The sequence below is a fragment of the Coenobita brevimanus genome, chromosome 71 (genome assembly GCF_032717465.1).
Source record: "Coenobita brevimanus isolate Jiangsu-jjx chromosome 71, ASM3271746v2, whole genome shotgun sequence".
In the NCBI taxonomy this organism is placed as follows: Eukaryota; Metazoa; Arthropoda; class Malacostraca; order Decapoda; family Coenobitidae; genus Coenobita; species Coenobita brevimanus.
The window spans coordinates 53332025-53355194 of NC_137024.1; the positions used below are offsets into that span (position 1 = coordinate 53332025).

Genomic DNA, 23170 nt, shown 5'->3' on the forward strand with positions numbered 1-23170 from the left:
ATGCTGGTAGTCTGAGAAATCTGCTGATGGTAGTGGTGATTTTAGTGATGAAAACAAGAAATGGAAACAAACATGCTTATTTTTAAAGTAAACTTATAAGAGCACTCAAAATATTGATTTCCTGACAATACCAAGTCTGACAAGAAATTTTAAGGATTTTCTCTACAGATTAGTCATTGTGCCACAGTGAAATTGCAGCTCTAAGTTCAGATTTAAAACTAATTTGAACTATTCTTTTAGAATTTTATAATAATGGAAATATTGTGCTACAATGATGAAAAATGAAGATGGTTTTAGCTTTCACGTAAAGTCATTAAATGGTACCATTACATGTCTAGTAGTAAAAAATAAATATAGAACGCACTTGAATTCAAGTGAATGGTTGACTCATAGTAGTTTAAAAGACGTATTAAGGAATTAGACCAAAAAAGCACTGTGAAATAGAACTTGTAATTTCAATGTGCATTAATAAGTGACATTACAAATACTACGAAACCTACAAGTTACTTGTCATCGAAGTCTGAAATTCACCACGACTCTAAGGTAGGTAAGTGACAATACATTGCAGTCATATGCAGCAATGTAATATCTCATTATGAGGTGTAATACTACGCCTATACACAAACTTCGATGCAGCCCATGTGCATCCATCACCACCACCAGTTCCAGTCACAAGGTAGCTCCTACCTGTGTTAACTTTACTACCTGAATCCACTAATCTAGAAAATTAAATCAGTGTGTGCAGTTCCCATCACTAATCAGCCCTCGACTGACAGGGAGCATAAATATCAAAATTTTAAAACTAGTTTACGAGAGAATTAGAAAAAACTATCATTGCAAATTAAGCTGACGAAAATTATGAAATAGCTGAGGTCTGGGAATGCAGAATATGAAAAATCACACACACACACACACACACACACACACACACACACACACACACACACACACACACACACACACACACACACACACACACACACACACACACACAAATAGGTCCATAGAGCACGCCTAATTACAGGCATTGTTGTACTGTATTAAAAAGCAGTCAGGATAATCGTGTATCGTCTCCTGTACCGAGGCATAAAGTCTATTTTTCTTACTCTCCTAATTAACTGAACATTATCACCTTTACTGTGTATAAGATACGTTCCCTTACCCAGTATTTGGAAGACTAAGAGAAGACTAATTAATTGTATGTTCAACGCGATACTGAAGGAAAGTTATTACTGAGTTTTCCAGATTTATGTCCTGGATTACGATCTTAGTAGTCTTCGTATCCTGTTACTAAAGACTCTTAAGATTTCAGTTCAATGTACAGGATATTTTCAATCACTAAAGTCTATTGACGATTTTTTTTCTTACGTGTCCCTGGATACTAGGATGTCCGAGTCTAAACTATAGGCTCAATCATTTACGTATATTACCAAGGATTTAAGTAATATTTTCTCATGTCTAAGGTGTGTTAGTTTCAGTCATGTATTTGTTTTTCGCCAAGTGTATTTAATAATTTGTCAAGTATTTTCTGTTTAGTACAATATTCTACTATGTATCTTCTATTTTTCAATCATTTCCATCCATCAGTAGCCTTTTCGGCATTTAAAAGGTTTTATAAACTTCTGTATTTTATAACAAAGTCTATATATCTTTAGAGTATTTCACTACATCTTCATATACAGTATATCGCAACAAAGTATACTAATACCGCAACAGTTTTTCAGTACATGTCCATATATCAAAGTATTTCTATCTTCAAAGTATTGCAATCAGTGTTCAAATGTAGTAAGAGAATTTCAGAATATTTTCATATATTGGAAAGTATTTCACTTCAAACGGATTATTTCACTTCGAAAAAAAGACGTTTTATATCGTTATTAAGGATGTATCCCAAGTAACGCTCCTATACTATATCACAAAACTATTTTATCAAAGTTAAAGGTGATGGAGGCCGATGGAGGCAGTGGGAAGAGCAAATAACCCTCTCACGGTCGGGCTAACTCTAGTACTCTAAGCTCACACGAGCCACACGATTTTAGTTGTCCGAGTGAAAATAGAAGAGCAGAGATTAGATACGGTTTTAAGAGAAGAACTTATCAGGGAAGGATGAGGATTAAGTATACGATGAATAGTCTACACAAGTCTACATATCATACACTCATACATACACGTCTACACATCATACACTCATACATGCACACAAAACTATCTGAACAATGCCCTACACAGCTCAATCTAGGAGCCTCGGCCATCGATCAGAGGTGTGAAAGCCAAGATCATTAAGCCTTATGGTCCATAGTACAAGCACTAACACTACGCTATATATTACTGTATGAGGCAGCCAGAAGTAAAAGACAAGCTCCAATATGCTATACAGTGAGATCTGAAATCATTTATATCTGAAAATGTCTCCCTACACCTCTTAGTGCCTCATACAAAACTACACATTACTCTTCACCTTTAACTTGGCCCAGAATTTCTTTTTGCCATCTATTTCACGTAGATCAATAGGAAAAGTCAATACTAGTCTACGGCTGTACATTCTTTCTACAGCACTACTTCATGACTGGCCTCATATTCTAGTGTAAATCTATTCTAGCAGCTCAACAGTGAACATGGAGAGATGATAATTTTACGCCAAGTTTAAAGTAAAAAGGAGTATATATACACATACACCACATTCTCTCTCAACGTGAATACGAAAAAAGAAAAATACTCAGCTTATGCAACAGATCCCTGGCAGCAAAATATGGCGACTGGTGTTTCAAGAGGGCGACTGGTATCAAGACGGCGGCTATTGTCACAAGCTGGCGATCGGTGTCACACGATTGAGGTTGGTTCCACATATCCTGAAAGTGTATTAACGTTAAGGTAGGATCGTGTGTGTGTGTGTGTGTGTGTGTGTGTGTGTGTGTGTGTGTGTGTGTGTGTGTGTGTGTGTGTGTGTGTGTGTGTGTGTGTGTGTGGTGAGGCAGTGTGTGTTTTGACAGTGGCAGTGTGTCTGGTGTGGTGCGACAGTGTGAGGTTGTGTGTGGTGTGGCGTGTGTGTGTTTGGCGTGTGGTATTGTGTGGTGTGGCAAAATATCATACGGCAAGTGTTTGGTGTGGCAGTTTAAAATGAGGTACAGTATTATCTATTGCACTCTGACTTTTCTAGAAGGAACATTATTATTATTACTATTATTATTATTAAGCCAATTTTTTCAGCACTCACCTAGACGATTTTTTTCATCTAGGGAGAGCCGCCTCGTAGTGAAGGGGCTGAGGGTGTCCAGGGGGTTGCCAGGTATCAGGAGACATGCCGGGGTCAGCTAGTTTTGGGGGGCTTGATCACTGACTGGATCTCGGGGACGGGCTTCAAGATTGTGTCCAGGATCTGCAAAACACAGCCTAATGAATATATCCACAGGGGAAAGTATCCATCGTCCTAAACTTTTTTCTTCTGATTTTTGTAGGAAATTGCCTGTACTGTTGCCTGATCTCTCTCTCTCTCTCTCTCTCTCTCTCTCTCTCTCTCTCACACACACACACACACACACACACACACACACACACACACACACACACACACACACACACAAACACATACACACACACACAAAAGCAGTGGCTCAAGGCTAACCAGCAAGATGACATTTTATTTCAGTCTTGTCTCCTGAAGCTTTTTATCGGCCTAAGGTGTACTTCTCGAACTGGAGGGGTAAGACACAGCCCTCAGTGGCCCTTTTATAAGAAGAGATTTCCCTTAAACCTTAAAGAAAATCGTCTACAGAAAGCTAAAGTAAAAACACGTCCTCGGGTGGATTGGGAAAATCGCTATAATTTGGTGACGCATTTAACTAGTTTCTTCTCGCTGCCTTCAGACGATTTTATGAAGCTTGGGAGGGACGTGTTGGAGTGAAGGGGTTAATCAGAGCTATAACCCATCCAGTTTCAAAATTCAAAGGCGGGCAAAATCGTCTGTCGGTATGTGCACAAGAATACATAATACACCATCGGACTGAAGATGTAATGCAAAATAACCAACTTTAGCGAAATAATTGTACGTCCTGATAAAAATAATACAAATAATGGTAATGTGGAAGTAGGTACACTATTATTAGGTCACTCAGTTTTAAAGTAATAAATAGTCGCGGTTTATTATTGCTGCCTCCAGACGATTTTTCTCCATTTTTGGGGAGACCATTTGTAGTGACGGGGTTGGAACACTCTCCAATAACCCCTTCACAACCTATTTATGTCCCTCAGCAGCATAAGATCATCTGAACTTAGCAAGAATAAAATCGCCGTAATATAATAATAAAACTCATCTTAATGCAGCAAGAATGAATAAAACATGTAGCTACAATGAAACTGTCTGGATGCTGCAAGAATTAATACAATCGCATGAACGTTCCAAGAGTGAAAGAAGGAAAAATAAAATAATAAGAATGTAGCAAGAATAAAACCGTCTAAATGATGCAATAATAACAAATCGTCTGTACCAAGATCAAATGAAGTCGTGTGATTACGGCAACAATAAAGTACAAAAGACGTCATCAGGCTGAAGGAGTTGAAGCCGGCACAATTACTAACTCACAATCCATTAATAAATGGTATTAACAAAATAATCTCCCACATCTGGAGTAAGGGAATAAGTACAAAAATAAAAGTTGCCAATTTGACAACCAGACTTTCACTGCTCTATTAATAACGTAGGGTCCCGGGGCTAGGCTTTTCGTCTAGATATTTATAAGATTAACTAGTAGTTTGGCTCAAAGTGGTATTATGTAAGCAATAAACCTAAATCAACCCTCATGGACCAGATTCATTGGCAACACATAAACCTACTAGACCACCAGGTGTTCATTTGGTGATATGGTTACAGGGAACTATTTGGCTTGTCAGTCAGTGTTGAGTGAGTGAATGGATGGTAGGCGCTTCTATCTCGTACTTGATGAACGCCAGCTGAGAAAGCCAGCATAGTAAGTAGCCCATAAATACAACAACCCACAGCAACAATCTTTAACCAAATAATATCACAAATAAAAAAATAAAAATAAAAACTAATAATGGTAAAACAAAAGATATATTAATATAAACTAGAGTGATCTCACCCTTGCTCTCCAGTTGCACGTCCTCCACTTCTTGTTGCTCCCGGCCAACTGAAAAGGCCCGCGCGGCTTCGAGGGTTCAGAGAGTTCGAAGAGGGATGGTGGATGCAGCGAGCGGACGATCGAACGCACGAGACTTTTAGTTCCTTCGGTCGCTTCTCTTTTATTTCTTCTACGCTAATGTGAGACGGATTAATTTAGCTGACAGTGAGTGAAAGGAACCTGACAGTGTTAATACAGTCACCATGAACATGAACCCTCTGATGGTCACATTCAAAACGCGATGATGGATGCTGCAAGGGAGCGTTGGAACACCTGATAATTTTTACTCTTACGGTCGCGTCGTCTAAACTGTTTTATTCAGGCTAACGCCACATGAATTAATTTACGCTAAAGTGAGTAATATGAGCCTGAGAGAATTAATGTATTTTGTACACCTTGGCAGGGATTTTCGTCCTTCAGCAGCTTACTTCACGTAGCTCGGTGGCAGAATAAGGCAATACTACAGTTCAACATCTTTTCCATAGCGCTTATTCGTGACTAACATCATATTCTAGTGTTAATCCCATGTTATAACTCAATATTTAAGATTGAGCGACGGCAGGAGTATTACGCCAACTTAAAGTAACAGAGTATAGTCACCATTCACTCTCTCATTATAGTCTGTTTCGAAGCTGGATGGTGAACTGATAAGGCAAGAGTTCGAACAGCCGATAGTTACCCTTTCATGACCATGTCTTCTCTATTATTTTAAACCATTTTTCACCCGATGAATTTGTGCAGCTTCACTTAAATCATAGGAGCCGGAGGGAATTAATATCGTGACCATTAACGCCCTCATGATCAGAAGAACTCGAGCATTTTATTCAAACTTCAGAGGATTCGATGGTGTACTTGGCGTGAAGAGTGAACAGCCGATATGAATCCGTTGGTCATGAAATGCATTCTTTGTATTTTGTTTTGCCTGACGTCAGATTATTTTACTGTGCGGAAAAGAACCCAGAGTATCAGTCATGTCACAAACTATCGGGGATAATGATTTGGCCAAGAATAAAGAACTTAGAACAGTATTAATAAAACTGAAAACGATGAACTATGGACAAGCTCTACATTTTTTTAACGATGATTTCTGAAACACGTGATGGTAGAACAAGCCTGACCTGTCTGTAACGACGATGGGTACACACTGTAATGTCGGATACAGGCTGATCGCATTTAACGATTACTGTACAGGTTTCCCATCAATGACCGTCGGTGATTTGGGGCTTGTTTACTCCCTGCTGCTCTCTGTTTTGATAATACGGCCATTAGGATTTCACTGACGTTTACGATGGGGAGCTTCATCTGGTTCGTTTGAGGGTTGTATTATGAATGCCTTGGGAAGTTTCGAATCACCTCTTCCTGGGCGATTTACTTTGCATATTACATCTGATCATGCCCTTGTATCCAGGATGATGTTCCAGTGGCACCCTGCATTCCCCCCCCCCCCTGTTGCTCAGTCAAACAATGCTTGGTAGCGTAGTTTCCCCCCCCCCTTTTTATTAATTATTATTTGGTTGGTCATAAAGTTTCATTTATCACTTGCTGATTGATATGTTACTGAGCCACTGCTTAAACAATTAATCATCCGATTCGTTCAGCACGTTTCCTTTCCTTTCCATTTTTTTTTACACACACACACACACACACACACACACATTATATATATATATATATATATATATATATATATATATATATATATATATATATATATATATATATATATATATATATATATATATAAGCTTCTTCCTTTAGTTTCCTTGCAAACGATTTCTTTGAGACTCATCCCTATTCCTTGCCACCGCCTTCACAGTAACCACAACCCTCCTTCCCTGCTGTACCCTTTCTCACACTTCGTCCTGTAAATTTTTACCCACACTCACTCATCATACTACAAAGATAGATGAAGGCACTAAGGTTCTCCATTCCAAGCCCATGCAGCCTCACTACATATTCCGTGAATTCATTTCTCTTAAAAATCATAACATTACATGACAATATCGTGATCTTGTGTACAGTCAGATACATAAGTCTGCTCGCATTTCGTGTCTCTCCTCGCTGGGTTCATAGATACTTGATTGTAACATGACTGAACTGAGATGCATATTATCATTCATCTGTGAGATTTAACATGAACCTTTCTTCACTACGTTTCTTGCAAGCATGTGTGACTCCATCGATGACAGATGCAGGAGAGGCTAACAGACTTTTGTAGATGATTGTTCTCCCCCTCCCATATATTCTGGAGGAATAAAAACACTTTTATCATAGCTATTACAAAGCTCCTACATGACTTGCACAAATTGCACCATGAGAAAATGATGATTCACTCTTCCCTGGCCTTACACACACACACACCCACACCCACACCCACACCCACAGACACAGACACAGACACACAGACACACACACACACACACACACACACACACACACACACACACACACACAATTTACCTGCATTAAACAAAACACCTTGAAAGCATCTCGCTCACATCACCACCCAACATAACAAGAATTCTTTCTGATCATCATAAAGTACTGTATGTGTTAAACCACAGTTGTCTAATAACCAGTAACCGATTACCGACGGCAGAAGCAATAGAGGACTGTTGGTGTTGTGAGAAAGGAGCAGAAACTGTCAGCAGTATTAGGCTGAGAATGATTTACAGAGTGTAATGAAAGAGTTTTGTGGAATGTAGTTTGTGTATACCTCACTGCATCGATTATGATGTGAATAAGAGCTGTGATGACGATGATGATGATGATGATGATGATATATGTGCTTTACCCAAACACTGAAGATCCAACAAAACAACTACACTGCGTCCCATGTAAGATAATCGACTGTACAGATGAGTTTACATTTTCCCTACTGTCACTACCATACTGTACAATACTCTACGTGCTTGTAGGTGCAGATATCGGAATATATCATAAGGTATGCGTTTTTCTCGTACTGAATAATGTCACCAATTATTACCTCCGCCTACGAAGGACGAGGAGGCAATGTATTCACTCTTGTCAGCCTGTCTGTTTATGGACAAGATACCTCAAAAAGTTGAAACTGGATTTCAATGAAATCTAGTGGATAAGTGGGCAATGGGTCAAGGAAGCGTTGATTAGATTTTGAGGTGGATCCGGATCCGGATGCAAGAATAAATCCTAAGTTTAATTGGCGTCGGCGGAGGCATGCCTTCTCTGAGAATGTGCAATAGGGCAGACTAAAACTGTAAAATTAATTAGCTTCGCCAACGACGTTGGAGGGAGGTGGGTTTCTAAATTATAAATTACATTGGCGATGGAGAAAGTATGCACTCCCTGAGTGCTTTATAGTTATCTGTGTGTCGCAGGGGGATTAGCTGATATAGCAGCACGGATATGACCTAAAAATCACGCTGACCCACATACCAGCACCTGACTTTATCCTTGAGACTCCTCATCAGTCTCATGCCGAGGAGGTGATCACACCTTCAGCTCTCTTATACAGACGATAAGTGAGGGAGAAAGGCCAAGGTGCAGAGTGTTGGTGTTAGTCATCTTCAACGGCAAGTAGGGAAAGTATGACTCACAGAATGTATGAGATATCTGGAGATCGAAAATTAGCCGAAAAGGGCAAGGTCTGGAGGTTATGAAGGTTTGGCTGAAGTGCTGTGAGTATTTGCCAAGGTATTAGAAATGCTTTAGCCAGAAAGATTCTAACTTCGCCATTAATTACTAAGGTTAAAAATAAATGACTATTTTTTAATATTATTATTAAGCAGAGCGAAAGTAGTGGCGGCAAAGGAAGTGGGTTTTTATGTTGGCTCGTTACTGCCGCCAAGTACTGTCGGGATGGAAGGAGAAGCTCTTGCAAATCAACAGCCGAGGTAAAAAGTGAACCGTAACTCCACTGTGGAAGTAATACCATATGAAACCTCTCAGAAACTTTTTAAAACGTGCGTGCTTTCGAAGTACCCATCATCCTAGGCAGTTCTTTAGCCTGGTAGGAAGCCACCAAACCCGCAGTGTATAGATACCCCATCCTTTCGACCTCGTGTACTTCTCGTTTACTTCTGAAGTAGTGGAACGGGGAGATTAAGAGATCCCTCAGGTGGGTAGGCAGGCAGTACAACTGGGGTGCCTTCATCACCTCCATATACAGAGAAAACAAGGTATCTGGCACATAAAAACCTGTTCCTTCTCTCTTCCTTCAGATGGTATTTAATCCCCAAGGAAGATTTCCAGAGCTCTAAGCAGGGTAAATGGGAACCTAAAGCCACAATCCACTTTTTACTGCACAACCAAACATACATACACATCCTTGTACAGCAGTCACACAAGTTGCAGACGGGGAAAACCAGAATTTCCTTACGCAGCCGGAGGGAGGATAGAGAGGACGAGACGGCAGCATAGCTTCAGTTCTCGTCCACAGCTCATGCATAGCTTCAGCTCCCGTCAACAGCTCATGCCCGGCTGAACACCTTATGAGGATGGCCGTTGTAAGCTTGCTAGTATGAGTGTGGTGAAGGTCTAAATCAAAGCTTTCTCAAAGAACAAAGCAAAGTAAAAACGTGTCACTTTCAAATACCTGGCGTTCAACGAGGCAAGAAAAAAGCCATTACGTATCAGTCATCAAAACCTGCTCCCTTAAAAAAAAAAAAAAAAAAAAATCTAAACACATGAGCGAAACAGGATCTAGCATGGAGGTTAATACGTCGTCTATCTGTAAGTCGTGCCGCATTATAAACTCCACAATGGTCCAAATCAAGAGTGAATACATCCTTAGCAGAATCGGGTACTAAGCACGGTTCCTCACTCAACTGTTTATGGATGAATGATGATGAGCAACTTGCCACGGACACATTATCAACTCGAAGTGATAATCTGTCGCCCTTCAAAGAGTAAATGATAAATAACAAATAAATAAATAATAAAATAAATTACAAAGTAAGTTTTCAGAGTCTAGTTTGGGTTATGGTGAATTTAATAAACCCTAAGACGTGTGTGTGTGTGTGTGTGTGTGTGTGTGTGTGTGTGTGTGTGTGTGTGTGTGTGTGTGTGTGTGTGTGTGTGTGTGTGTGTGTGTGTGTGTGTGTGTGTGTGTGTGTGTGTGTGTGTGAGATTAGTGCTTTTTCAGCAAAATAACCTAGTATTTGGCTCTGACATTATCGAAATCTAATACCCCATACCAAAAATACAACCAATTACGACCTATGAAAGAAAAATAAAATAAAAACAGCATGTATGATTCTCCCATGGGCTGGACAAACACAAAACAACTGATCATAAAGTAGAAGACATTTTATATAAGGGTATTTTTTTTTTTTATTCTTCTTGAGTCCCAGATCAGCTTTCAGTCCGCCCATTTCATCTGATAATTTGCTAGGTGTATATTTTTTTCCTTCACTACACACACACACACACACACACACACACACACACACACACACACACACACACACACACACACACACACACCAGATGACTTGTTAGGTCTATGATTAACTTTTCTCTTACCCCCTCCCCCCTAAAAAAAAAAAACTAATTACGTCCTAATCCATAAAAGGGCTAAGGTGATTTTGTTCAGGTAGCACACATTTCGAACTACAAGCGGATTAAATACAATATCAACACTCTCTGGCAATGAACACAGCCTGGATTTCACTATGGCCACCTGAACACAATTTTATGAAGCAGAGAGAGACGCTTGGCAGGTAAGGTTAGGCTCTCAAGATCACCCGCGGCAGAGTGAAAGAAAATATGAAATGTCTGGAGGAATGTGGGCACTGATTCCTCGCTTCTTCTTCCTATAATCTACCTGAGAAGTACAAAGGTTAACGGTGTGGGAGTCTCAAAGGCCTTCGGTTAATTAATTTGGTGCGATGTGGTGTGGCGTGGCGTGGCGTGGCGTGGTGTGGTGTGGTGTGGTGTGGCGTGGAAGGGTATTTTGTGCGGTGTGGTTTGGGCGGGTGATTCTGTGTGGTGTGGTGTGAGTTGTGTTGTGTGGTGTGGTATGGTGCGGCGTGTACTGTATAGTGTTGTGTGCTGGGCATCGGTGCTTCTGTATGATGCGGTGCAAGAAATGTAGTGTTGTGTAGTGTAGTGTAGTGTAGTGTAGTGTAGTGTAGTGTGGGTGGGTGATTTTGTGTGATGTTGTGTGAGAGTTGCAGTGTGGTGTGGTGTGGGTGGGTGATTTTGTGTGATGTTGTGTGAGAGTTGCAGTGTGGTGTGGTGTGGTGTGGCATGGCGTGGCGTTGTGTGGCTGGGTGGTTTAGTGTGATGTCGTGTGAGAGTGGTAGTGAGATGTGGCTTCAATAATATCGCTAAAGTCTATAGGAATGCAGCACCTCATGTCCGGAAATCATTAGTGTGAGACAGACTGATAGAGCAGCTCCTAAAGATATTCCCTCATCTAAAACAAACAAACAAACAGCCACACACGCACATACGCACGATCCCCCCCCCCCACACACACCTACGCAACCACATACTGCCCTGACACAAATCCACGCACAATTTCCTAAAACACATACACCCACACACTCGTAAGCCTTCTGTACCCAGGCACGTGTAGCATTTCTAAAGGCATACTGTACACCCCTTTCACACACACACACACACACACACACACACACACACACAGAGAAAAGTAATAATTAACACCTCATCCATATACAAGTCTACACAAATGTACCTCTTACATACACACACAAACACACACACACACACACACACACACACACACACACACACACACACACACACACACACACACACACACACACACACACACACACACACACACACACACACACACTGCACCTTCCCATGCTTTCCAGCGCAGGCAGCCTTGTCCTTGACGCGGAAGGAGGTGGAGCAGCGGGTGGAAAAAAAAAAAAAAAAACTCCACTACTCGTTGGTGTGGAGTCGGGCACACCTTGCCTAGAGTCAGCCAGTCCCCATCGTCTCACCACACCGTCGGTACACCTGCCTCACCCCCTTGCCTGCCTCACCTCTCTCTCACCTGCCTTACTCTCTCACCTGCATTACTTGGCTCACTCTTTCATTTCTCTCTCTCCTTTTCACCTACATTACTGTCTTTTGTAATTTTCACTTGACTCTCTCTCTCTCTCTCTTTCTCCTCTTTCACCTGGCTCTCTTTCTCACGTGCTTTACTGCCTCACTCCTTCACGTGCTTTGCCTGCCTCACTCTCTCACGTGCCTTACTGCCTCAGTCTCTCATCTGCCTCCCCTCACTCACACTCTCACCTGCCTCACTGCCTCTCCTGCTTCACTGCCTCCCATAATTCACCCTCTCCCCTGCCTTACTTTCTTGCCTGCCTTCCCTGCCTCGCTCTTTCGCCTGTCTCTCCTATTTCACTTTCTCACCTACCTCACTGCCACCTCTCTATCACTATCTCTCACATCTTGCTTTTTCACCTCATTCACTCTCACCTTTCTGACACACACACACACACACACACACACACACACACACACACACACACACACACACACACACAAACACACTGGAAAAAACATGCTGTGTATAATTAATCTTACGAATTATCTGATGCGGTTTTAGTGTGACGGAAAGCAAACGAGCGTGTGTGTGCGTGGAAGTGAAGATGTGGAGCGGCGTGACAAGTGAGGCTTCCCGGTGGAGAGGAACGCAGGAGAAGCACCAGAAAAAAAAATAATAATAATAATAGATGAAGCTTGATATTTAGGCAGTGGAGCGTTGTGGCGTGAAGGTGGAAGAAGTGGAAGAGGAGATGGAGGAGGAGAAAGAGATGGTGGAAGAGGAGAGACGAGGAGGAGGAAAGCAGTGGACCAAATTAGCCAAGTGGGTCAACGCGGTATCAGGGAGAAGTGGAGGTGCTTTTACTGGTACGGGAATAAACAGTGATGAGTGAAATGCAGGATAATTCTAAAAAATAATAATGAAAAAAATGATCATAAATAATAAATAAAAAAGGGAATATACAGTGACAAGCGATATACGGAATAATATAAAAAAAATGGAACAGTGATCATTGAATGCAAAAATAATTTCCTGCATTCCACTGAGTCTAAAAAAATACGCAAACAAGATACCAGAAATACCTAAAAATTACTCAGAAAAACAGCTGCACACGAGATATCCAAGCACTGATGTTTTCTATACGTATCCAAGGACATGTGTGTGTGTGTTTTTTTTTTCTGTGTTACATACTTTGTGAAGAGACAATGTGTTCGTCAAAGTATGCTGGGGAAACATCTCGTTCAGATCCGTGCAATTTTATGTTAGGGGATCAAAGTTATCTGGTGGTGTTTAGATTAAAATATCGAGAGAGAGAGAGAGAGAGAGAGAGAGAGAGAGAGAGAGAGAGAGAGAGAGAGAGAGAGAGAGCTGAACGGGATATATACCATCATACTGAACCATATATATGAACATTTTATATTTATCGAAGTGTGTGTGTGGGTGGGGGAGGAAATATATACAAAATCCCTGTAAGAAGAATTTTTACAGAATTTTATCAAACTATGTGGGAGCAAAATGCACATCTTACAGCAATGAACACTGAAAATGAACGGTATAGCACAATCTCGTCGAAAAATTACGCAACCTGGTATGAACTTGGTAAATCGCTAATAGGTATGATGTCAAACTGTGGGTAAAATACATATCCTGGTGCTAGATATTGTAAGTACACAGTAACGTCGTGTGTGTGTGTGTGTGTGTGTGTGTGTGTGTGTGTGTGTATCATGATTTGGGTATCAGGACATTCTGCATTCATTTCACATCAATCTGGCCTAAAACTGCCAACGCTCCCACTTCACTGCTGGCTTTCAGCAGTATATTACCACTCGAATATGATGATACAAAGAAGTTCTATCTATGGAAAGGACGTGAAGCTGTAGTGCTGTAATTTTCTGCCACAGTGCTACGTGAAATAAGCAGCAAATGGACAAATGTTTGGGCCAAGTTATGGTAAAAGGAGTATAGCAGCGCTAAGAGCGGTAATAGTAGAGGTCGTAGCCTAAACTCATCTCAGCGTGAACCCGGTGGACTGCAGGCTCATGTTGTCTTAAGTCCACAGTCCACAATTCTCCTTTCGAGGGGTAGGGAGGGAGCTCAAGGGCAATTGTATGACCTGGTTGTTCTGCCATCCGGATATATCAGTGCCAGCGCATGAAGGCGTCCCCCTCTCCAGCACCGGGAAGAACAGTCACACAGCAACAACAACAGGATCACGTGTTAACTTCAGGAACAGCGTCATGGCGGAAAAAAGAAAAGAATTAAAAAAAAAAAAGGTAAAATCTGACCTTTACAACCGGTACTCTGACTTCAACATGAATCCTGTATACACGAAGGCAATGATATATAAATGACTGGGCTCCGTGAAACCTGTTTGCATTTAGCTGCGGTCTGTGAGGGTGTGTGTGTAAGCGAACTGTGCAGTGGGAGGTCAGAGGAGCTCGTTGTGAAAGTGCAGCACGGGAGAGGCAGTGCTGTGGAGACGGTGAGGGTGAGGGATGGTGGTTAGGGAGAGGGGAGGTGGTGGTGAGGGTGAGGGAAGGTGGTGGTGAGGGTAAGGGGAGGTGATAGTGGTGGTGGTGAGATGTGTAGGTGGTGAGGTACGGGATGGTGGTGATGGTTAGGGTGAGAGTGAGGGGAAGCGATGGTAATGATGGTAACAGGTGACGGTAATAAGGGTGATGGGTGATGGTGATGATGTGGGTGAGCGCTGGTAGGAAGTGTTGGAGAGGGAAAGGGTGAGGGCGAGGAGTCGTGGAGAGGGTGAAGATGTGGACGAGGGGTGGTGAGGGCGAGAGTGACATGAAGGATGGCGGCGGTGAGGGGTGACGGAGAGATTCAGGGTGAGGTGTGGTGCTGGTGATGGTTGTGAGAATGGAGGTGGCGGTGAGAAGGGTGAGGAGTAGTGGAGACGGTGAAGAGTGGGGGAAAGGGTGAAGGGAGTGGCAAGGCCGGGTCTCCAAAGCCTGTCGTAGGTAACACCACAACCAGACCCGTCACACCAGCCACACAACCCCCAGTTCCGGTTTGGCTACACCAGAGTCCCGTTCTTTTCGTAATAATGTTGCTGCAACGTTCAAATTACCTATATCGCTTTGGTTATCGGCTAAGAGAATCACTACGTTGCTCAAGGGTTAGTTAGGTATCTCCATAATCCATTTCATTGCCCTGGATCAACTTGTGCATTATAGGTCTTGATTTTCAGTCCCGTTATTTGTTTATATGAAAGAAAATTTACACATATTAAAATTACTGCATCCCCTACACGTGGGTATAATTTTTCCCTAATGCACTGTACGGCACTCACGCTAATGTCAGACGATTTTCTTCAACTGACAGAATCCCTAAGCAGCTGGAAGATTAAAACAGGAAAGGCTATGTATACGCAACTTGAAGGTTCTCGCATGATGTAAGCTGCTGTTTGCTTTTACTTTCACAATTCACGAGCGATATGCAAACTACCAAAGTAAACTGTGCTCAAGTTGTATTATGTAACGCTTGGCTCACCCCTCCTCACCTCTCCTTCAAAGTTCACCTCCCCTTCCCTCTCCCCTACACAGCTCACCTTCACCCACGTCACCCGCACCTCACCAGACCACACCATCGACACCCACACCAGGCAACAGTACAGTTAAGGGCAAAAGTTCGCCTACCATTCCACTGCATCTGGCAAGTCCGTCACTTTCCTCCCTGACCACTTAGCCCACTACCCCGCTTCGTCTATCTCACACTTAAGGCCTGATGTCCATCGCTGTCCTCCCATACCATTTCGCCTACTATTCCACTGCGTGTCCTTCGCATTTAGGGCATGTCCGTAACTTCCCTCCCAGCCGCATCATGTCAAAGAGTGGTTAGAGAAACATACCAAGCCTCTCTCAGCTCAGGAGTATCAGCCGCAGAGGAAATTGAGAATCAGAGTTAATCCATTTTAACTATGCGGAAATTTTGGTCATATCCTGCGGCACATTTCCCGTTGTTCACTGGAAGAGTAAGGCAACACAACCGCTCAGCATCCTTTCCATGGAACTTCTTCATGACTAGCATAATATTTTAATGTTAACCGCGCGTTACAGCTCACCATTTAAGACAGGGAGATGGCAATTTTACTCCTTGTTAAAGTGAACAGAATACAGAAGAGGAATACTAGGAAAACTTTAGCTCCTGAATGTTCCTACTTTTGTTATAACGGTACACATCATTCTCTTCATCACACTTGCCTGAGTTATCATCATCTCCGTTTACTTACACAATTTATTTACACACTCGCCGACTCCCGCGTTTATTAGTTTGTCATTAAGCTCTCAAGCACACCATTTCACAAGAATAACCCAGTAGCGTAACATGAACGTAACTTTACATAAACTATCCTACTGTCCACATAAATATTCTCAGTCTTCGGTTAATATTGTATCCTAGCACCTCTTCTTTATCAGTTTATTCTTGTACACAGCATGTTAATATTGTTTGTATTTTATCTTTCCAACCCAGGGTAGAAATGAAAAAAATATATATATAACAGAATAGTAAGGTGTGGTACGCAAAATAAATCGTTGAGAAAGTGGTGCTAGGAAGCCTCCCAAGTCGACGAGATTGCAGTCCTCGGTGGCAGTGGGTTTGCTTTCATCTGACGGAACTGGGTCACTCGTAACAACCTGAATACAAAGTCGAGGCTGCACAAGATTCGATGGGTCCTGGTTACTGGGTAGAATGAGTCTCCTTGGTTCCTAGTGAAATCGATCCTCCAGTCTGACTACACTTGGCCAACAACTGAGACGACAGAGGTTAGAGATCTGTCAGGTTAGGGTAAAGGTGCTATTATGATCAAGTCTGTGGGTATCCATTAGGCCGAGAGATGTGGGACGCAGGCAATCACATCAAACAAGTACAAGTGTTCCATAAACGACTTTCAAAATTGTCGCTCTCACTTTTAAAACTGGGTCGTGCCAATGATGAACAGTACCAGTATCCGTGGCTATCCATTCTGGGACAAGTCATGTGGGATGCAGACAAAAGTGTTCCACAAATGATCGTCATAATTGGGGAAAAGCTTAAACATTCGTCATTTCGGTGTCGTGGTGGGTAGCGGTTGAGTGCGTGGCTATCCATCCCAGACCTCGTGAAGCCACACCTGCCTGAAGCGTGATCCTGCCCGCCACACCTGTACGTCACACTACTCCATCACACTACGTTATCAAGCTCATATTAAGCACAGCCAAGGTTAATTGCCATAAATTAATTAAGATTTTGGATTTACACGTATTCAGAGACCGCTCAACACAGCTTAATGCATGATGAACTGACGAACATGTGAAGGAGTAGAGAATTTGCTGTTTTATTGCACTATGCTGAATCCCCACTCCCTCCCCCCCCCAAAAAAAAGGGGGGGGAGGGGAGGATGGGGGGAAAGATAGCGAGACATCAGAGCCAATAAGACCTACCGTATTATATATATATAGACACACTAAAGCCGAGACTGACACACGGCCATGACCTACGAAACTGTGTCAGGTGTGAGGTGACAGAACCTTGACGCGTATTTTAAGTGTCAGAGCAGCTTTAATTCGTTGCACATCCTTCTGAGCGATTTATTTTGCACATTATTCCTTTTTATCCTCTTGTGCGTTACTGAGGAATACTCTGTTGATACTAGAAACGCATAAATAACATGAGAGAATATTAAGGCATCATCATCATCATCATCATCATCGTCACCATCATCATCACCATCATCCACACCTAATTACCCACTTAAGGATGAGGTGAGGGAGGATCCAGAAAGCAGGAGGGAAAAAATCTTGAATGAGGGAGAACTATCAAAATTCTTCTACTATTCACTCACCATTCAAACCCCAGAATCCTGACTCCACCTCACAGGCATCAACACCCACACTTTCGCGCTTGCAGATGTAACATGCATAATAAATCGCAAAGGAACAGGCATTACGAGGTCTCCCATGCCGCCCAGATTACCACTACTTTGCTCTGTGATGCGTGCCCTGCTACCCAAGCCCCGGTGACGTCCACATGAAGCGGGTCAAGGCAGGCCGCGTGGAAATGGAGGCTTCACTAGCGTCACTCTCATGTTTACTATTATTTACAAAAACCACGAAATCTCACAGTTATCCCTTCAGCCCGGATACGCCATTATGTATTTACTTATTTTTTATGTCTGCTACTGTCAGATGCTTGTAATTCACTTCATTAATCCATTCGTTACCTGGAGATCCTTTCCAAGCAAAAAACTAATAAATAAATATATAAATAAATAAATAAATAAAACGAAATAAAATAAAATGGTGTGGTTTAAATTCTAGAGGCAATTTCGGATTATTGCTCGCATTATACCACTCAGGAGCGAACGAGGCTGGTCACCCTCGCCTTAAATGTCGGGACTGAGTAGCCTTGCCCCGGGCCCCTACGCTCTTTATGGAGGAAAAAAAAATGATTGAATGGTGGATGAATGGATGGATAACAATAACGAAAAAGTCCCCGGAATGAAGGGGTTACCACTATTCCTAAATGGCGGTTGAATGTCGCAGAGCCTCGCCTGTTCAATGCTTAAAACTGTTGTAGTGGTTATCTGGCTTAATGACTCTTGTGCACTGATAAATATAAATATATCTGTTTTAACCACCTAACTTAATCATTGCCATTACCTAAAGACATGTGGGGGGACGCGCGTGACTAAATTAGTGGGTGGAAGTAGCCAGGTGTGTGTATGTGTGAATACCTGGCGTGTTGAGCCGCCATGTTGTTCAGTAGGTTATGTAAACACCAGCTAATATATCCTAGTGGTATGCGTGGAGATGTTAAGCCTCACCGACCCTCTCAAAGCACGGCTTCTCTCCCCCCTCACAAACAAACAAGCAAACAAACTCTGACTTGATCCTCTGTGTCTCCTATCATGTGCCGTCACTGTCTGTGGCCACAATTGCAAGGAAAACATGGACAACTCCAAACTACAAAAACACCTGCGTTTCAGGGAAAACCAACAGCTTGTGTGACCTTGCTATTTATCCCGCTTATTGTACTCGTATGTGGTAGGCACAAACCTTTTGTTCATAGTTTCAACACAGTGCATAAAGAAAAATCACTGTAACTGATGTGCGTCAGTAGATGTCAATTGCCCATAAAATATTGTGCCATTTTGAAGAAAAAGGCTCCCCAGTAGGATGACGTCTGTTTCGCTGTATCAAGTTACCACCTGACGGTGTCATTAAAACTAAACAGATCTCTACGGCTGAAGCTACACTTAACCCCTTCAGTATCGCGTCACCCCTACACTGACGAAAAAAGCCAGGAGACGGCAAGAAAAAAATCCTCTCAGTTGAAAAGAATGTCTACATCTGGTGGCGAATTGCTGTGTACTATAACACATGTGGCCAGGATACGGAGGCAGTGTCTGGACGGGCGCTGAGCCTTGGAGTAGCGGGGGGGAGGGGGCTGCCCTATTGAATGACTGGCTGGATCAGGGCAGTCAGTGTCATATCCACTTATTACTAACGGTATGACCGAGCTTTGGAGGGCAGGGCATCACTGACTGATATTATGTCCTGATGATTTTAAACAGCTGAGGCAGACAATGTTACAAAGAAATCTGCAGCTCTACACTCAGAGATAAAAAATACAGATTCGTCACCCACTAAAAATTCGACGAAATGTTGGCTATAACATTTTGCATTCATCTACAAACAAGAAAACACAAAAAACTGTTAAAAAATATGATAAGGAAGTGTGGGATGCTCCTTGCCTTGGACACCCGTTATACGATACAGCGGCCATCGTGAAACAGTGCCCTGCCTTCGTTTTTACATAACTCCAGCAGGCTATGATTATGAGAGTAAATGTTATTGAAAATGTAAAAGTATTCATGGGATTTACAGTAAGATTCGTCCACTATAAACCCTTCAACCCGACAACGTATTTTGCCATTACATTCTTCCTATCTGCAGACGATTATATTCAGGTTAATTAATCCACTGTAACCCCCCAACCAGACGATTTTTTCAAGTTTCAAGCATCCACCATAACACCTTCACCCCGATGACGTAGTTTGCCATTATATTCTTGCTACTTCCTGACGATTTTTATTTCTTGAAGGGATGGTGTAAATGAAATCTTTCTCTAACCCCTCCAAATTTCCCCACAGCTGAATAATATCGCGTGTTCAAGGGAAGAATTAGGAGTAAAATGTCACTGGATTGAACAAATAAAGGATAACAGCTTTAGTGAGTCGTTTACCTGGCCACAAAACCATCTCTGCCTTCACATTAAATTACTCATTACTTAATAATGTATATTTGGCTGGTTTGGTATTTTAAGTGAGGGGCGAGTCATGAGCATTACACACACACACACACACACACACACACACACACACACACACACACACACACACACTTGGAGTACATATCTGGTGCGTTGATTTAACCTTGTACGTACTGTATTTATGTAAACCACTACTAAGAAAAAAAAATATGACAAACACAACAGAAAAAAGGCCCACTATCCTAAATTTACGGCTTAAGACAGAGGTGCTGGGGGCCTCCTTAGCGTACGAGACTACTTGCCTTTGTCCCTTGGCCTTGAAGCTGGGACTTGGCCGTGTTCTTACCGGGATAAACTGGAATCTGGCTTTATTATTTTCTTATTACTGATCCGGATGTTATTGCTTGTTACTCTGACTTCCCCTCAGTACAGAAAACCATCTTTGTCTCAGCGCTGATTTGTATATAAGAACCCTGTGTGTTGTGGAGAATTGGGAGTTTTCAAAGCAATGCGTTTAACTGTACGCTATTTATAAAACAGTGTGATAATAGCGTGCTGGAGGGAATAGCGTGTCATTCCAGTCTCTCTCCTGCTTCACTCAACATCTGTGCTGCAATATATCATACATTTAACCTTCACAACATCAACCACGAAAGCAATAATGAAAAAGTCCGTCCTAGAACCAACGAAACATAAGTATTGTTCTCATGTTATTTCACGTCAAAATGAAATCCCCAATTGTATATTCATTATCATTCTTATCGATACATGCATACTGACGCGTGGAGGTTATAATGCAGATGACTTTAATTTTCTGACGCTAATCTAAGCACAAAAATAAACCTGGAGGACGTTCTGGTAAAGGTATAAATATTTTCTGGATAATATGATGGTGGCGGGGTGGGCAATACAGACACGGGCCTCCATACGCGAGGCCAACCCAAGGGCAGATGTCGCGGTATGGGCACAAATGGAGTGTTCTCTGAGGGAGTGGGTGGAGGGAGGGCAGCTTGTGGTAGACATATTAACCTACTGAGATCTGGGACGCCTTTTTATTTTTAAGTATCTTGCCATCTACTGACAATTTTACTAAGCTATCAGTAGGCTTTTGGACGGGAAGGATTAGATATAGCCTTAATAAATCCTCTAAATATCAGACACCCTTCCTAATGAACAAAAATCGCCCGCTTGCAGCAAGAATTAGAATAAAATAAATATAAAACGAAAGAAAAAGTGAGCCGGATTCAAAGACTTAGCATTAATAAGCTACATAAGTTCACAAAAACAAAAAACAGCTAAGCATGCGTGTTTGTCATATAGATGGAGTCGGCGCACTTTCTGTTCAACGTAATTTCGAAGGAGAGGCAAACAGCGTAGCAAACAGACTAGACAGAATGTAATATACTGTACCGGCCACTAAGATACAAGGACTTACAGTGATAAAAGTTACAGGAGAGGCCACAAGAGCACTGCACAATCATGAAAAGGAATTAAAATATCAGTGAGATGAGACTTTCTGCTTGTTATATTTCGCTGTCAAATTTTACGGCTCTTTACGGCTCTCCAACCATGAGGGCAAAACAATGAACAGATATAAAGCTAGATGTCTATTGTGTTTCTTAGTTCCGGGTGCTCTCTCTCTCAAAATCAATATAATGAGAGAGAGAGAGAGAGAGAGAGAGAGAGAGAGAGAGAGAGAGAGAGAGAGAGAGAGAGAGATACGCCATGAAAGGAGATCAAGAGACGTAATGAGAAGACAAAAAAAAAAAAAAGCGATTGCAAAAAGTAGTGTTCAGTCCTTCAAGATCAAAACAGAGAGAGAGAGAGAGAGAGAGAGAGAGAGAGAGAGGAATGCAAGGGAGTCACTGGCTGGAACCGGTGAGGAGGAGTTAGGAACCTGGGTCTCTGGGTGCGTGTGGTGGGAGTGGCCGCCTTGGTTGGATGTCAGCGTAGGCAAAGTGACGTAGGTGGTAAGGGTGCTGTGGATCCGTTATTTTTATTTATTTTTTATTATATAGTTATTTATTTATGTAGTGTAATGGTATGGTACGTTGGTAACTGGGTATCCTTGTTCGTTAGTCTTCTTTTTCTTCTTCTTCTTCTTAATAATAATAATAATAATAATAATAATAATAATAATGGGACAGGGATATGTAGCGTTTAAATATCCTGGTTAGGTAAGGGATTAGTGACGTAAGCAGCAGGGGTGGCGAGGTCCCATTAGTCTTTTTTTCTTCTTTTTCTAATTAACTCTGATGAAGTGGATCAATATATCTCTTCGCCTTGCTTCATCTACTTATTGCTCGTTGCCTATTTATTTTCGCTATGAGCAATTTTCACGCATTACTAACGAACTGGGAGTAAAAACATCTGTACTGCTTAACCTCAACGACATCTGATAACATTACAACACGCATCTAACCTGACGGAGATCCCTAGCTAAGTGTTGTCAGAGTCTAGGGCCAACTTGACTAGTAACCAAGGAGACTCATTCCTCCCTCATAACTATGGCTCATCTATGGAAGTACAGCTTAGTATTCAAGTGAGCCAGTTCCGTCAGATGAAAACTGACTGCAATAAATCAATCTCCCACCCAACAAAAAATTCTACCCACGTCTTGTCAGTGGGAGTGGGGAATGGCGCTCCTCCCATCACTGACAATGATTGATGGAACTCAGACATGTTTAAGAAAAAAGTATATACAGTATATATTATTCATTCAACGGTACCCCACCAAGGCAGGAATAGCAAGTTTTTAAAA

General features: G+C 42.0%; 1 long non-coding RNA gene across 2 annotated transcripts in view; it reads right to left on the bottom strand.

The window, feature by feature from the left end:
* Positions 1-2751: 2751 nt before the first annotated feature.
* The window catches only part of LOC145406590 (uncharacterized), a 202590-nt gene continuing 182171 nt past the window's right edge, over positions 2752-23170 (bottom strand). The window contains exons 1-3 of one of the 2 annotated variants that reach the window (XR_013898587.1): positions 9493-9604; positions 3215-3376; positions 2752-2849 (exon numbers count right to left, since the gene is read on the bottom strand). This is a non-coding gene — a long non-coding RNA (uncharacterized LOC145406590). Of the gene's footprint in view, positions 2850-3214; positions 3391-9492; positions 9605-23170 lie in introns of those variants that run through there. The other variant, XR_013898588.1, reaches the window with a different exon arrangement.